The sequence below is a fragment of the Odocoileus virginianus genome, chromosome 2 (assembly GCF_023699985.2).
Source record: "Odocoileus virginianus isolate 20LAN1187 ecotype Illinois chromosome 2, Ovbor_1.2, whole genome shotgun sequence".
Classification (NCBI taxonomy): domain Eukaryota; kingdom Metazoa; phylum Chordata; class Mammalia; order Artiodactyla; family Cervidae; genus Odocoileus; species Odocoileus virginianus.
Genome location: NC_069675.1, coordinates 72319076 through 72334410, shown reverse-complemented (window position 1 = coordinate 72334410; position 15335 = coordinate 72319076). Strand labels below are relative to the sequence as shown.

The 15335-nt window shown below is 44.4% G+C and overlaps 1 long non-coding RNA gene across 1 annotated transcript; it reads right to left on the bottom strand.

The window, feature by feature from the left end:
* Positions 1 to 1634: 1634 nt before the first annotated feature.
* On the bottom strand, positions 1635 to 7637 carry LOC139037177 (uncharacterized). Its single transcript, XR_011490024.1, has 3 exons — positions 7449 to 7637; positions 3375 to 3490; positions 1635 to 3150 (listed from the first exon to the last, which is right to left on the bottom strand). It is a non-coding gene; the product is annotated as an uncharacterized lncRNA (long non-coding RNA).
* Between the last annotated feature and the right edge of the window lie 7698 nt (positions 7638 to 15335).

Genomic DNA, 15335 nt, shown 5'->3' with positions numbered 1-15335 from the left:
GGTGACTTCAATAGCATTTCTAATGTATATCACTAACCACCACAACAAAAATATTTCATAAGCTAGCAGTGGAAGATTGTTCTTGATATGATAAAAAAAAAAAATTGTTCCAAGCCAAATGGCAATGTGTGCGTGTGTGATGTCACTTCAGTCATGTCCACCTCTTTTTGACTCCATAGACTAGCCCACCAGGCTCCTCTGTCCATGGGATTTTCCTGGCAAGAATACTGGAGTGGGTTGCCATGCCCTTCTCCAAGGCATCTTCCTAATTCAGGGATCGAATTCACTTCCCCTGCGTCGCAGGCAGATTCTTTACCAGTAAGCCACCAGGGAACCCCAAGCCAAATGGCAATAATAGATAGTTATAAGTAAATGATATTCCCGTTCAACAGGAAATAAGAAGACAAGGCTGCTTGCAACCGTGGTCACTGTTTATCATATTCTAGAAGTTCTAGACCTATCCAAAATGACAGCCATTAGCCACATCTGGTTACCGAGCACTTGAAATGGGGTTCATCTGAATTGAGGTGTTTTGTAACTATAAAATACATGTCAGAATTTGAATACTTAGTAATTTTTAAAGAGTGTAAAATATATAATTTTTAATTTTTATATCTACTTAGATTGAAATTTTGTTCTGGGTTGAAGAAACTGACAATAAATTAATCTCTAAAACATAGAAATAGCTCATGCTGTTTAGGAACAACAAAAAACCCTAAACAGCCCAATTAAAATGGGTGGAAGATGTAAGTAGACATTTCTTCAAAGAACATACACAGATGGTTAAAAAGCACATGAGGAGATGCTAAAATCACTAATTATTAGAGAAATGCAAGTCAAAACTACAATGAGGTATCACTCCATAGTGGTCAGAATAGCCATCATCAAAAATCTACAAACAATGAATGCTGGAGAGGGTGTGGAGAAAAGGGAGCCCTCCTACACTGTTGGTGGAAATGTAAACTGGTACAGCCACTACGGAGAACTGTATGGAGGTGCCTTAAAAAATTAAAAATAGAACTACCATATGATCCAGCAATCCCAATCCTGGGCATATATCCAGAAAAAAAAACATAATTTGAAAAGATACATGCACCCCAGTGTTCACTGAAGCACTATTTACAATACAATAGCCAGGACATGAAAGCAACCTAAATAACCATCAACAGAAGAATGGATAATTAGCTATTCTTACACAATGGAATACTAGCCATAAAAAGAATGAAATAATAGTATTTGCAGCAACATAGACAGACCTAGATTGTCATACTGAGTGAAGTAAGTCAGGGAGAGAAAGACAAATATCATGTGATATCACTTATATGTAGAATCTGAGAAAAAGGGTACAAATGAACTTATCTAATACAAAACAGAAACAGAGTTACAGATGTAGAAAATGAATTTATGATTATGAAGGGGTAAGGGTTGGGGGGAGGGATAAATTGGGAGATTGGGATTGACATATATACACTAATATATATAAATAGATCACTAATATGGACTTAATAAGCACTCAATAATCTGTAACAGTCTATGTTGGAAAAGAATCTAAAGAAAGTGGATATACATGTAACAGATTCACTTTGCAGTACATCTGAAACTAATGCAACATTGTAAATCAACTATACCCCAACAAAATTTTTTTTTTAGAAAATAAACAATATATTATTGAAATAATTTTTCATGTTTCTGTTTACTTTTTTTTACCAAGTGTTATATTTCTATTGGGTAGTGCTCTTCTAGACAGTGTAATATGGTAAAAGAAAAGAAAAAATCTTTAGCCACAAGAAATAAGAAGGTGCAATTATTACTGTTTGAGAATTAGATGACTGTGTAGATGAGAAGTTATTAGACATTTTTAAAAATAATTATTTAGAAATTAATGACTACTTTCTATGCCAGCATCAGACAGAGAATAAAATGGGGAAATAAATCTCAAATGTCCACAAAATATACAATATACTCAAGAATAAATTGCACATAAAATGTAAGACATTTTTATAAACAGTTTAAAGTGATTTTAGCTTCTCCTTTGACAACCATTTAGGGAAGAAGCAAAGATATTCTCAGAGAACACTGATCTGCACCTGTGCCCAGCTTGTCCCATAACTAAACAAGTTGCAGGACTCACCAGACTGCTAGTCTGCAGTGGCTGCTGAGGACCCAATATCCACATCCATCAAATATGATAGAGCTCACAGCACACAGGTTCAGCAATGACCTTGCTTCTGGCTCCATCTTACGTTTCCTATCCTGATGTCTCTTTGCTTAATCATCCAAGCACTGCATTCAGTTCAGTTCAGTCATTCAGTCATGTCCGACTCTTTGCAGTCCCATGGACTGCAGAATGCCAGGCCTCCTTTTCCATCACCAACTCCCGGAGTTTATTCAAACTCATCTCCGTTGAATCGGTGATGCCACCCAACAATCTCATCCTCTGGCATCCCCTTCTCCTCCTGCCTTCAATCTCTCCCAGCATCAGGGTCTTTTCCAATGAGTCAGTTCTTCACATCAGGTGGCCAAAGGATTGGAGTTTCAGTTTCAACATCAGTCCTTCCAATGAACACTCAGGACTGATCTCCTTTAGGATGGACTGGTTGGATCTCCTTGCAGTCCAAGGGAATCTCAAGAGTCTTCTCCAACACCACAGTTCAAAAGGATCAATTCTTTGGCGTTCAACTTTCTTTATAGTCCAACTTTCACATCCATACAAGACCACTGGGAAAACCATAGCCTTGACAAGATGGACCTTTGTTGACAAAGTAATGTCTCTGCTTTTTAATATGCTGTCTAGGTTGGTCATAACTTTCCTTCCAAGGAGTAAGCATCTTTTAATTTCATGGCTGCACTCACCATCTGCAGTGATTTTGGAGCCCAAAAAAATAAAATCAGCCACTGTTTCCATTGTTTCCCCATCTATTTGCCATGAAGTGATGGGACCAGATGCCATGATCTTAGTTTTCTGAATGTTGAGCTTTAAGCCAACTTTTTTATTCTCCTCTTTCACTTTCATCAAGAGGCTCTTTAGTTCTTCTTCACTTTCTGCTATAAGGGTGGTGTCATCTGCATATCTGAGGTTATTAATATTTCTCCCAGCAATCTTGATTCCACCTTGTGTTTCCTCCAGCCCAGCATTTCTCATGATGTACTCTGCATGTAAGTTAAATAAGCAGGGTGACAATATTCAGCCTTGACATACTCCTTTTCCTATTTGGAACTAGTCTGTTGTTCCACGTCCAGTTCTAACTGTTGCTTCCAGACCTGCATACGGATTTCTCAAGAGGCAGGTCAGGTGGCATTATAAAACACAATGCATACATCAACTATAATTACACACTAACTTCATGATTTATTTTTTTCTTCTATTTCTTTACCTTTTTAATGTAGGGCTGGTCCTTCCCCTTCTCTCAGATGACATTTCTCAGTCATCTTGTATCACTCTTGCAGGGACATGCACAGTGTCTGTTTCTGCACCTCTGCATTTTCATATCTGAAAAGATATACCCTTTTCATTAGAAGCATTTGACAATGCAACTGGTAGGACTCTTCATCTTGACAAATATTTCTGAGACAGAGGGACATGTTAACCTATACTTGTCAAGGATGGTTGCATCTACACTGAGACTTTGTAAGGATATGAGAATGTTCCCTATCAAATAAATCTTTTTGTAACTTTGGATGTTAACTTTAGTGTCACTTAATATAGGAGGAAATTTGTATACAGTTCCTCTGAATTCTTAATAGCTTATAGATTCAACAGACTGGAAAGGCAAGGAAGGGAGTCACATATCCCTGGCAGAGAATATAGGACTGTTTGGAGCAAACCTGAGAAAAACCCTGAGAGCCTCCAGGACTCAATACCTTTTCAATTTGTCTGGTTTATTATCCTGGCTTGGAGCATGGGACTTTTTGCCTTCCAGGTGAAAGAAGCATTTTGGCCCTGGAGACGAGGACAATGCCTCCATCACCCACCCACACCCCCAGAAACCCAAGGGACAATTTACAAAGGCCCAGAGATTACAGATCCTTGCAGTGTCTCTCCACCCCAGACATAAAGGTGGGATTCTGATCAGAGGGCCATCCCAAGGGAACTATTGGGAAGATGTGAGGATCTAAGGTGATGAGGGTGGTGTGCCATTTCTTAAGGCAAAAAAGCAGTGGAGAAGTAGAAAATTTGGAGCATGAAGAGTTGAGTTTGGGACATTTTTATTTCGAAGGGTAACTACCAAGTAAAGATATATGAACAGGCATTAGGGTCTGGGATTCAGGAAGGACATCAGCTATAGACACAGATGTTAACAACTATCAACCTAAGTCCAGGGGTATTTGTTGTTACTCTCCAGGAAATCACCTAGTTTCTTATTTTCAAGAGCAGGCAGAGGTCATGTCTCAGATGACAAGACAGGAGATTTTAGAGGAATAGCACCGAATTGTTCTTACAATGCACGTGGCCAGGAAATTCTGAGTGTAAGGTATCCATTTTTAACAACTACATAACGGATTATCACAAACTTGGCAACTTTAAACAGTACACATTTATTATCTGACTATTGCTGCAGGTCAAGACTCTTAGCTGAGTCTTCTGCTCAGGATCTCATAAGGCTGCATTTGAGGTTTTAGCCAGGCAGTGTTCTCATCTGAAAGACTGACTGGGGAAGAACCTGACTCCATGCTCACTTAGATTACTAGAAGAATTTATTTCCTGTGGCTGTAGGACTGAGAGCCCCAATTTTTGCTGGCTAATGGTTGGAGGCTGCCCTGAGCTCTTAGAGGTCACCCACCATACAGAGAAGCCCACGTGGACTTTCCCAAGATGACCACTTACTTGATCAAAACAGTGAATGAATCACTAGTAAGACAAAGTCTGGTATAATGCAGTGTCATCATAGGAATGACATTCATCACTTTTTCCATATTCAATTGGTTAGAAGCTAATCTGGCCCCCCACACTCAAAGGGAAGGTATTATACAGGACATGAATAGGAGACAGGGACCATGGAGGGTCATTTACCTCAGAATCTGTCTGCCACATGCTGTGTGCATGGGAGAGGCATGGACACAGAATTGAAAAGCCATCTATCTCCAAGCAGCTAACATACAGCAGAGGGAGGCACATCCACCACATATCCTGCCATGGTAAGCCACAAAATAAGGTGCAAAAGACCACAAACTTTGGCAGTGCAGTGAGGAAAGTAAGTTTACCAGCTGCACATGTTAACCACTTATAAAAAACATTCATTGGCATAATTCTGTTATGAGGGTCCCTCTCCTGTATTTCAGAAGGGTCAAGAGTGAGAGAGGGAGAAGAAAAGCAGTGTGGCTGACAATAACCCTGCAAATGCATCACCTGGGATATTCTTGGGACATCTAATCAATGAATGGGCACAGTGATTGGTCAAAGAATATTTTGATTTATTTCTCCACTTTCCCACCAGGAAGAATGGAGTTGATAAGACTCTAGAAAAAGGAAATATTTGAAAACGTCCTCAAGTCAGTAACAAAAGCCCTCAAGAGGGAGGGGATGCATATATACGTATACCTGATTCACACTATTGTATAGCAGAAACTAACACTGTAAAACACAACACTGTAAAGCAATTATACTCTAATTTTTAAAAATTAAAAAAATAATCAAAACCCATACGAAATGTCAGATATAGGCTAGGTGCTAGAAATCAGATCACAGATAACCAATTTATCCACAACCTGCTGAACACATGAAGCTCCAGCCTGAGTTGCTCCTCCTGTGCCCTAAGTGACCTCCCACCCCAGCGCCTTCTCTGGAAGAGCTGGCAGAGACTTTCCAAAGCTGTCAACATGAGGGGGTATGCGGTTTTATCTCCATCTTTTCTCCACCAGAAGCAGGCCCATGACACTGCCATCTGCTCAGCAATACGGCATCCCAGGCACCAGGGACCCTGGTTCAGGACATGAAACTGGGTACAGGGCCATTTCCTCTGAACACCTGAGAACTCATCTCCCTTCTGAAACAATATGGACAGACATGCCTGGTTATCAGGGATCCAGAGAGCACGGCTGCAAATCTTTGTTCTCAGTAATTCTGAGACTTCAAGTGTATTTGGTAGCAACTGAACCTAGTCTGCCTGAGCAACTGTGCCTGTGACACCAAAGTCCATGGGGTAGTTAATGGTGAGAAGGGACTCTTGCTTCATTGTAAACCAGCATAGGACATGCCAAGTTCTGCTTGCCACCCCCCACCCCCCCCACAAAAAAAAAAAAAACCCAAACAATGTGGGAAATACAGCTCACCCAAAAGAGCACACGGGCAGCTTCTCACCTGCCCTGCCCCCACCATTACCCCATCACAGACAAAGAGGACAGAGGCTACAGGAGAAAACAGTCGACCAACCAGGGCAGGGGAGGTGATACATGGAGGAGAGATGGACAAAAATTTCATTTCTGACTTTGACGATGGGCCCTTTGGGTGTTCCTTGTCCCTTGGTTTTGTTTGTTTGTGGGGTTGGTTTCTGAATGCACAGGTGTTTGTGGAAGCATGATGCCATTTTTGCAAAAAACAGACAGTATGGGATTTCTGAAAAGATGGCCTATGTCTAAATGCTAGCTTTTCCACTTACTCTCTGCCCACCTTTCAATAGAACAGTCTAATCCCCTTAAATCTGTTTCCTCATCTTCTTAGAAGGGAACATTTAAAAGGCACTTAATCTCCCTGAGTTATTGCCACGGGAGCGTGTTGGGACCCGGCAACATGCAGAAGCATCCTACACTCTGTGGAAGTGCAGAACTGAAGCCAGCCCAGACCCATCACACCCATATTAAAACCCTGCACGCCTGGAGACCAGAACCCATGGTTCGATAGGGACTTGACCAAGGTCTCTCTCCCAGCAACATGCCATGTGGGGTACTGCCTCCTGCCCAGCCTGCCCTACAGGGCAGATGGAGTTGAAAACTCTACTTCTCTGCCTTCCCTTGGGGGGGCCTGAAGAGGTTGGGGCTTAGAGCCAGCGCAGGACTGGCTGGGTGGTGAACCCCCCACCCCAGTCAATGAGAGCTCCAATCTGGCCTGCAGCCACCCTAGGTCTGTTTGTGACTTCAGTGACGTCCCTGCTGCTGGGCATCCATCATCCGAGTGGCCTATCATCTCAGTCTCTCAGACTCTGTTCTGAAGGAGAGATGCCGGCAGAGCCGGCAGAGAGGCAGTTTGAGCAGCTCCCACGCAGACCGCCAGGGCTGCATCTCTGTTCTGGGACAGGCCCATCTCTCCCAGCCCCGTCTCTCCATGCATCAGGAGGCGCCATGGACATATTTGTTTACTTCATTTGCTGATATGCAGTTTGCATAATATTGAATCTGGAAAGGACACTGCATCCACTGACAGGAGTTTTCCCAGCTGGAAAAAAAAAAAAAAAGAAAGAAAGAAACCAGCTTTACATTTTTTACATTTTGGAGTAGAAATAAAGATACTATACCATGTGCCAGGCTCCCTGATGGATGGTTCTCAGGGCGGGGAAGGCCATGTTTGTGGTCAGGCCACGCTCCCAGATCCAAAGTATTGTTGGATGGCTTTCTCGTAAACGCTGTTGGCAGCTCCAGGGACGGCTCTTTTGGTAAAAAGGATGTGCTGGAACGAAACGTGGGCCTCCAGCCAAGACACATTTCTTCCTATAAAACAGAAAACATGCACGTGTCAGGATGCAAGAAGCCAAACCTCTTCAAGAGTGAAGGCCTCCTCCTCCTCTGCATCCCGGGAGGATGGGGAGGACCAGGCTGAGCTAGGCTTTGACCTGAGATGCCTGGTAGGGAGCAAAGGGCCGAGCTTGTACTCCAGCCTCCCACCCCGCAGCTGGGCTTTCCATCAGATGCCTTCTGCCAGTTTGCTTATATTCTCAGATTGGTCTAAATGCCTAGCTCAGATGCGAGGTATAATGAGGCCCCTCCAGGGCTTCCCTGGTGGCTCAGAAGGTAAACAATCTGCCTGCAATGCAGACCCAGTTCGATTCCTGGGTGGGGAAGATCCCCTCAAGAAGGGAATGGCAACCCACTCCAGTATTCTTGCCTGGAGAATTACATGGACAGAGGAGCCTGGTGGATCACAGTCCAAGGTATCACAGAGCTTTCACTTTCACTTTTTCCTAACGTGTAAAAGCAAAGATGGAAAGCACAAAGTCAAGGTAAATAGATGGAAGCCCAGGAGAGGTGTTCTTCACAGGCCCCAGGCAACCATCCTCCTGGATATTTTCTTCTTCCTGAGACCACACTCAGACCCTTATCACAGATTCTTCCAGCCTCCATGGCAGGCTCTAGGGAGCTGCACAGAAGTGCTGCTTGTCCAAGTATCACTCCACACATGGCATGACCTCCCCGGACCCTCCTACTCAGGTGGGGTCCTCCGGGCAGCATTAACCTCACCAGGAGGTTAGTTAGAAATGCACGATCTTGGGGCTTCCCTGGTGTTCAGTGGTAAAGAATCTGGCTGCCAATGCAGGAGACGTGGGTTCAATCCTTGATCCAGGAGGATCCCATACGCCACGGAACAATGAAACCTGTGCGCCACAACTACTGAGCCTATGCTCCAGAGCCTGAGAGCCACAACTACTGAGCCCGTGAGCTGCAACTACTGAAGCCCAAGTACCTAGAGCCCGTGCTCCGCAACAAGAGAAGCCACCGCAATGAGACGTCCTCACACTGCAAGAGCCCTTGCTCACCACAACTAGAGAAAAGCCCACACAACAGGGAAGATCCAGCATAGCCAGTAAGTAAATAAATATATTTTATTTTATAAAAAGAAAGAAAGGCAGAATCTTGATGCCCAGGTGTTTCATAGGCACATGGAAAGTTTTATAGGCACTGCCTGGCAGCTTCCTGGAGCGCCCTCACAATTGGACACATGTGTCTCCACGGTCCTGCCAGTGGAGAAGGAGAGGTGGACAATCAGTGAATTACGAAGTGACAAAGGTCCTCTGGTTCACAGCAGTCCCCAGTCACAACCTGGGTTTGGGTAAAAGGCACTTGGACTACAGATCCCACAGCCCCCAGGGCTCAAGTTTTGCAGCCACCCAACCACTACACTGAGGGAGCATCTTCTCATATTCTCCCTTCACCTTTTTGGAAGAGCAAAATGGTAGAGCTTGATTCCAGGATGATTTAAGACATCAAAGTGAAGTGAAAGTCACTCGTCATATCCGACTCTTTGCAACCCCATGGGTTGTAGACAGGTCAGGCTCCTCTGTGCAAGGAATTCTCCAGGCCAGAATAGTGGAGTGGGTAGCAGTTCCCTTCTTCAGAGGGTCTTCCCTACCTAGAAATTGAACCCTAGTCTCCTGCATTGCAGGCAGATTCTTTACCATCTGAGTCACCTAGGAAGCCCAAGACATCAAATGAGAGTAAATAAATAAATCAGATCTGGGTTCTTCATTGTGAACTTTTCACCCTTTAGCCAGAGTTTGGCTTTACCTGCTATAGGCACAAAGGAGCCAGGTCCCATGCAGCCTGGGTGAAGTTGGAAATTCAGGGTATCTGTGTCCCTTGGGTGGACATCGGCTACACAGGTCACACCACGGGAGCACTGGCCCAAGCGAGGAGCCCAGACCTGTCTCAGCACTTGGTTCTTTCAATGCTGTTGGTCTGGTCACTAATCTGGAGCCCTTATGAGCTCATTCCTGGGCAAATCACCAAGCTCTGCAAGTGACTCATCACCAAAGACCCATCAGGAAGAAAGTCGCCATGCACACCAGCCAGGCTCACAAACCTGGATCCTCCCACAACATCTGATGTGATGGTGACATAACCACCCAGGCCCCATGATCTCTGAGTGCAACTGCAGACCTTCAGTTCTTCTCCAGAAGAATCAGGAACTACCTTTTCCTCCTGGCTTTTCCCCCCAGGACCTGGTCCATAGATATTACAAGTGTCTCACCTTATATGATGGATTTCCCAGGTGGCTTGTGGTAAAGAATCTGCCTGCAATGCAGGAATCATGGTTGGGAAGCCCCTGGGTTGGGAAGATCCTATAGAGAAGGAAACAGGCAACCCACTCCAGAATTCTTGCCTGGGAAATCCCATGGACAAAAGAGCTGGGTGGGCTACAGTTCATGGGGTCGCAAGAGCCGGACACAATTTAGCAACTAAACCACCATCCACCTTGTGTGATGTGTGTGGCACCTGGAAATGTTTGTTCTGCCACCATAGCTGGTGCTCAGTGCCTACACCATGTTAAGAACAATGGGGACAGAATTATAGTTCCTATCAACCTGCTACAGATGTGTGCTGCAGAGAGTTTTTGTTTGGCGTTGTACACATAGATTATAAATTGTAGTTCTGGCCCACCACATACAGTTGTCAATGGTCATGCCTGCAAACTAAAGCCCAGAGTGAGAAGGAGACTTGGCCAAGTTGACTGTCCAAGTTCTGTTTTGTTTATAAGGGCTGCAGCAGTCAAAGGGCTATATAGCTGTTCAAATTTTTTTCAGGTTAAAATTACTACAGCAGATTACACTGTATGAAATCATGTGGCCTTGGTTACCATTTTCTCTGTGTGCTAAGGCAGATCCAAAGTGACTTTCTGAGGAGAATCTTGGTCTTACACACAGGTACATCCTGGCTTATCTCCAAAAGGAGATACAAGAGCTTTCTATTCAGGCAGGAGTTCTTGTAAGGTGACACAATTTTGACAAGAGTGTATTCATCTTACTCCCACCTTGGGTGACTATTAAAACATAAGGTTTTACACCTACCCACTTCCCTGCAACAGAGAATATTTGCACTCTTAGTAGTTGTCAGGGAACATAACCTTGAACTTGGTGTCACTCAAACATTTCAATTCCTCTTGGTGGAGAGGAATTGTGTTTAGAGAGCATTTCCCAAGGAGAACTGTATTAGTTCAAATAATGCTAGCTATTCTAACAGACAAATCCAGACATCTTAGTGCCTTGACACAAGAGAAGTTGGTTCCTTGTGCAGATCACAGTCTAGGGAATATGTTCTGGTTGGGTGTCTTCCACCAGACCCTTAGTAGCCTGGGGTTCTTCCTTCTTGTGGCTCCATCTTCCTCTGGGCCCTTGTAGCCTTCATTTTTCAGCCAGCAGATGAGGATTATGGAAAGAATACATTTACTTCCCAACCATTTCAGCTCAGAAGTGATGAATATCACTTCTGCTCAAGCTCAGGGTCAAGACCATGCCTGGCTGCAAAGAAGTCTGGGAAAAGTATTCATGCACCCAGGAGGGAAGGAAACAGTCACTGGTGAACTTTCCCTGCTGTGGAAATGTGTGGCTCTCTCTAATCTCTTAAATGGACCCAGATTAAGCAGTCCATCTGAGAGCCCAGTGTCAGGAGAGCATAAGGTGGGCTCTGCAGAATGGCTTCTCTAGAAAAGCAAGGAGGTGCGCCCTTAGTCTAAACAGAGACAAAAGAGCAACACCCAGATTTAATACCCATGAGTATAAGATGCTACTACTGAGGTTGGAAGCTGGGGCCTAATGAAGCTTCTTTTCAAGAATCCAGGAGGATCATCGCTCTGAGGATGTGATAGGATTTTGGTGTCACCAGTATGCTTTCCACTGAGCTCTGTCCTATGTCCTCACATCCTTGCTCTACAGTGTGACTTTGTGCCAACTCAGCTCCTGTTTGTTTTCATTTCCTGTGCTGTGATTCAAGTCACTTATTGTGCCTTCCTTTGCCTTGGCTGTTGAAAAGCTGAGACTCAGATCAATACAGCCCATCTCTAGCAAATAGGTGAGCCATTCAGGGATGTATATTTTGAACCAACCTCACACCAAGTTCCATTCATCTTTCCTATTCTTCCATCTCCTATGCTTCATTTTTTGTCATTTTTATGTCATCATGCCATAATCCAACTATCTTTGTGAACTGCATCTAGTCCATTTGAGGAACACAATGGAATACAAACAAATAGGTAAACAACAGGATTATCAACCGAATACAAGAAGAGCAATGACCCAGAAGCTATTAGGGAAAGTTGGAGACACTGGCTTTTCCCTTCTCTTCCTGCCAAGGTCTTGGCATTATAGGCGTGGCTGCTTCACCCACAGTGTCTATGAATGAGCAAATCATTCACATTGCCTGTGCTCCGTGCAGTTCTGTGTGTGTCAGCCTTCAGGAAGACACCTTTCCAGGTCTCAGAGCATCTGAGCATCTCCAGGAGGAGCATCTTCCAATTTCTCGAGGGGATGGTAATCTCAAGTCACTCTTTTGTGAAAAAGGATTCATGCCATGGATGCCTCTGCCTTCCACTGAACTTCTTCCCAGGTCCTTGCATCGCATTGTGCTTTTGTCTGGAGCCACTGTTCTAACAAGTTGGGTGACATCACTGATTCAATGGACTTGAACTTGGGCAAACTCTGGGAGATAGTGAGAGACAGGGAGGCCTGGCGTGCTTCAGTCCATGGGGTCGCAAAGAGTTGGACACAACTTAGCAACTGAACAATAACAACATTGCTCTAACAGATCAACCTCTGAGACCCATGGACAGGTTAGCCAGGGAGCGGCACACACAGCTCATGGTGAAAAGCAAGTCTCAGAGAAGAGCTCCCCACAGAACAGACAAATTCATAGCTACAGAGGACACCCTGGTGGATGCCAGAAAGGAGGTGAGTGATAGGAGAAAATAGGCAAGGGGAATTTAGAGGCACAAACCTCCAGTTATATAAAAAGTAAGCCATGCTCAGTTGCTTGGTGATGTCTGACTCTTTGCGACCCCACAGACTGTGGCCTGCTAAGCTCCTCTGTCCAGGGGATTTTCCCAGCAAGAACACTGGAGTCGGTTGCCATTTCCTCCTGCAGGGGATCTTCCCGACCCAGGGATCAAATCCACATCTCCTGCATTGGCAGGTGGATTCTTTACCACTGAGCCACCTGGGAATCCAGTAAGTCACAGGAATGTAATATACATAAGGAATGTGGTCAATGGGTTTCCCTGGTGGCTGAGATGGTAAAGAATCTGCCTGCAGTGCAGGAGACCTGGGTTCAATCCCTAGGTCGGGAACATCCCCTGGAGAAGGGAATGGCTATCCACTCCAGTATTCTTACCTGGAGAAATCCATGGACAGAGGAGCCTGGCAGGCTACAGTCCATAACGTCACAAAGAGTCGGACATGACTGAGCAACTAACATTTTCGCTTTTCACTTTGTGGTCAATAAAATTGTAATAACTTTGTACAGGGACAGTCGGATTACTAGACTTATTGTGATGCTCATTAGTGATGTATGCAGACACCAAATCATTATGCAACACACCTGAAACTAACATAATATTGTGTGTCAACTACATTTTATTACAGAGAGAGAAAGAGAGGGAGAGAGAAGCACTATCCATCCAGTGTGGCAGCCACTTACTACACGTGACCACAAAACACTTGAAATGAGGCAAATCTAAACTGGGATGTGCTCTAAATATAAAACGCATACCAAATTTTGAAGACTTTGTACAAAAAAAAATATAACTAACGTCCTTTTTTTTCTGGTTGCATGAGGGTCTTCGTGGCTGCAAGCGGGCTTTTCTAGTTACAGCAAGCAGGTGCTACCCTCTAGTTGCGGTGCACAGGTTTCTCATTGCAGTGGTCTCTCTGGTGGAGCACAGGCCAAGTAGTTGTAGCACACTGGTTTTAGTTGCTCTGCGGCATATATCTTCCCAGGTCAGGGATCAAACCTCTGTCCCCTGCACTGGCAGTCGATTCTTAACCACTGGACTACCAGGGAAGTCACAGTAGTTTTTAATATGCAACAGGGATTCTCATCTATTCTCATCTCTTCCCATGAGGTCTCCAGAGGGGCGCTTGATTGGCCTGGTATCTAGAAGAGCCTGGATTCATGTTAAAAGGTAGAGATTGGGATTCTATACCTCTGCCTACAAGTTTTAGCACCCTGTCTGATGCATTCAGCTCTGAGATTCAGCCCAGAGAACAAAGACTTCAAGGTATTATTCACCTGTATTGTGTCGGCTTTGTTTTCAAGGACAAAAACTATTAACTTAAGGGGAAAAGTCATTTTGGGATTTTTTCTTTAGTAAAATTAAACATTACCTGGAGCAACTTATCTTTCTCAAGTACAGACGTTCAATGGCCCATCCCAGGTCCTTTGAATAGCAACTAAGACAGGTAAAAATATTTTCCTATTCAGAGATGATTTCAGCTATCATAGCACTGAATAGATGGCAAATGAGCAACCAGCTTACAAATGTTTGTTCATGAAGCCTGAATCTGGATGGAGCTGTGGAGGAAGTCAATGACCTGTAGGTGAAAATGATTTAAGTACACGTGATAATGCTGAAACCTGGCTCGTGGAGAACTTACGGAAGACTGGGACTTCAAACCAGGTGATTAGGTGCATCTGAGAATCCATATGCCTGCAACACAAGTCTACGTCCCTTATCCTGATGAGCTTGCGAGCCCCCAGTTGCCCACAGCCCAAAGAGGTAGCCTACCTTGAAGAGCTAAGATGCTCCAGCACTCACTCCCTGCACCCTGTCTAGCCTCACGTTACCTCCCTTTTGCCAACTTACCCCTTAAGCATCCAGGCTTCCCCTCTGGGAACCATGTGGTCCTGCATCCCTTAACCATGTGCACATCCACCTTCACCCCTCTGTTCACAGCACAGGCCAACAACCCAGCGATTCTTAACATGCACAAGTCACAGTGATGTTTCCCTTATCATCTTTGTCTTTTCGCTTCTCCAAGTCCTTCGCAACAACCCTCAGTGACACCTGACTCCAAGGAATCAATCCTTCAGTTCCCCTTCAGAGAGGGACGAAGACCCCCCACAAGTAGAGGAATTTATAGAAGGACTCAGTAGAAGTCACCAATGTTTCCATCATTTTCCTAAGAAACCCATTTATTCATCAGCAGAAACTCATCCAAAGGCCCATGGACAGAAGTCAGAGGGTCAATGAACTCTGATGGGGAAAATGTCTGTCTGCTTTTTTACTAGCCTCTAGTTGAACTATAGCATTTCCTTCAGTGACAAATGTGGGCAATAAACCACAGTTATTTTAGCAATGCTATGATTTGTGAACAGGCTTCCCAGGTGGTGCTAGTGGTAAAGAATCCACCTGCCAATGCAGGCGATGCAAGAGACTCAGGTTTGATCCCTGGGTCAGGAAGATCCCCTGGGGAAGGAAATGGTAACCCACTCCAGTACTCTTGCCTGGAAAATTCCATGGACAGAGGAGCCTGGCAGACTGTAACCCATGGGGTCACAAAGAGTCAGACACGACTGAGGCACAAACACATACACAAAATTTGTCAACAGTAGAAATCAGCTATTTTAGTATGATTGTTGCAGATTTTTAAAAATATTATTTATTTCTGATTTGTCAGTTATTAAACCCATAGGCATAGCTT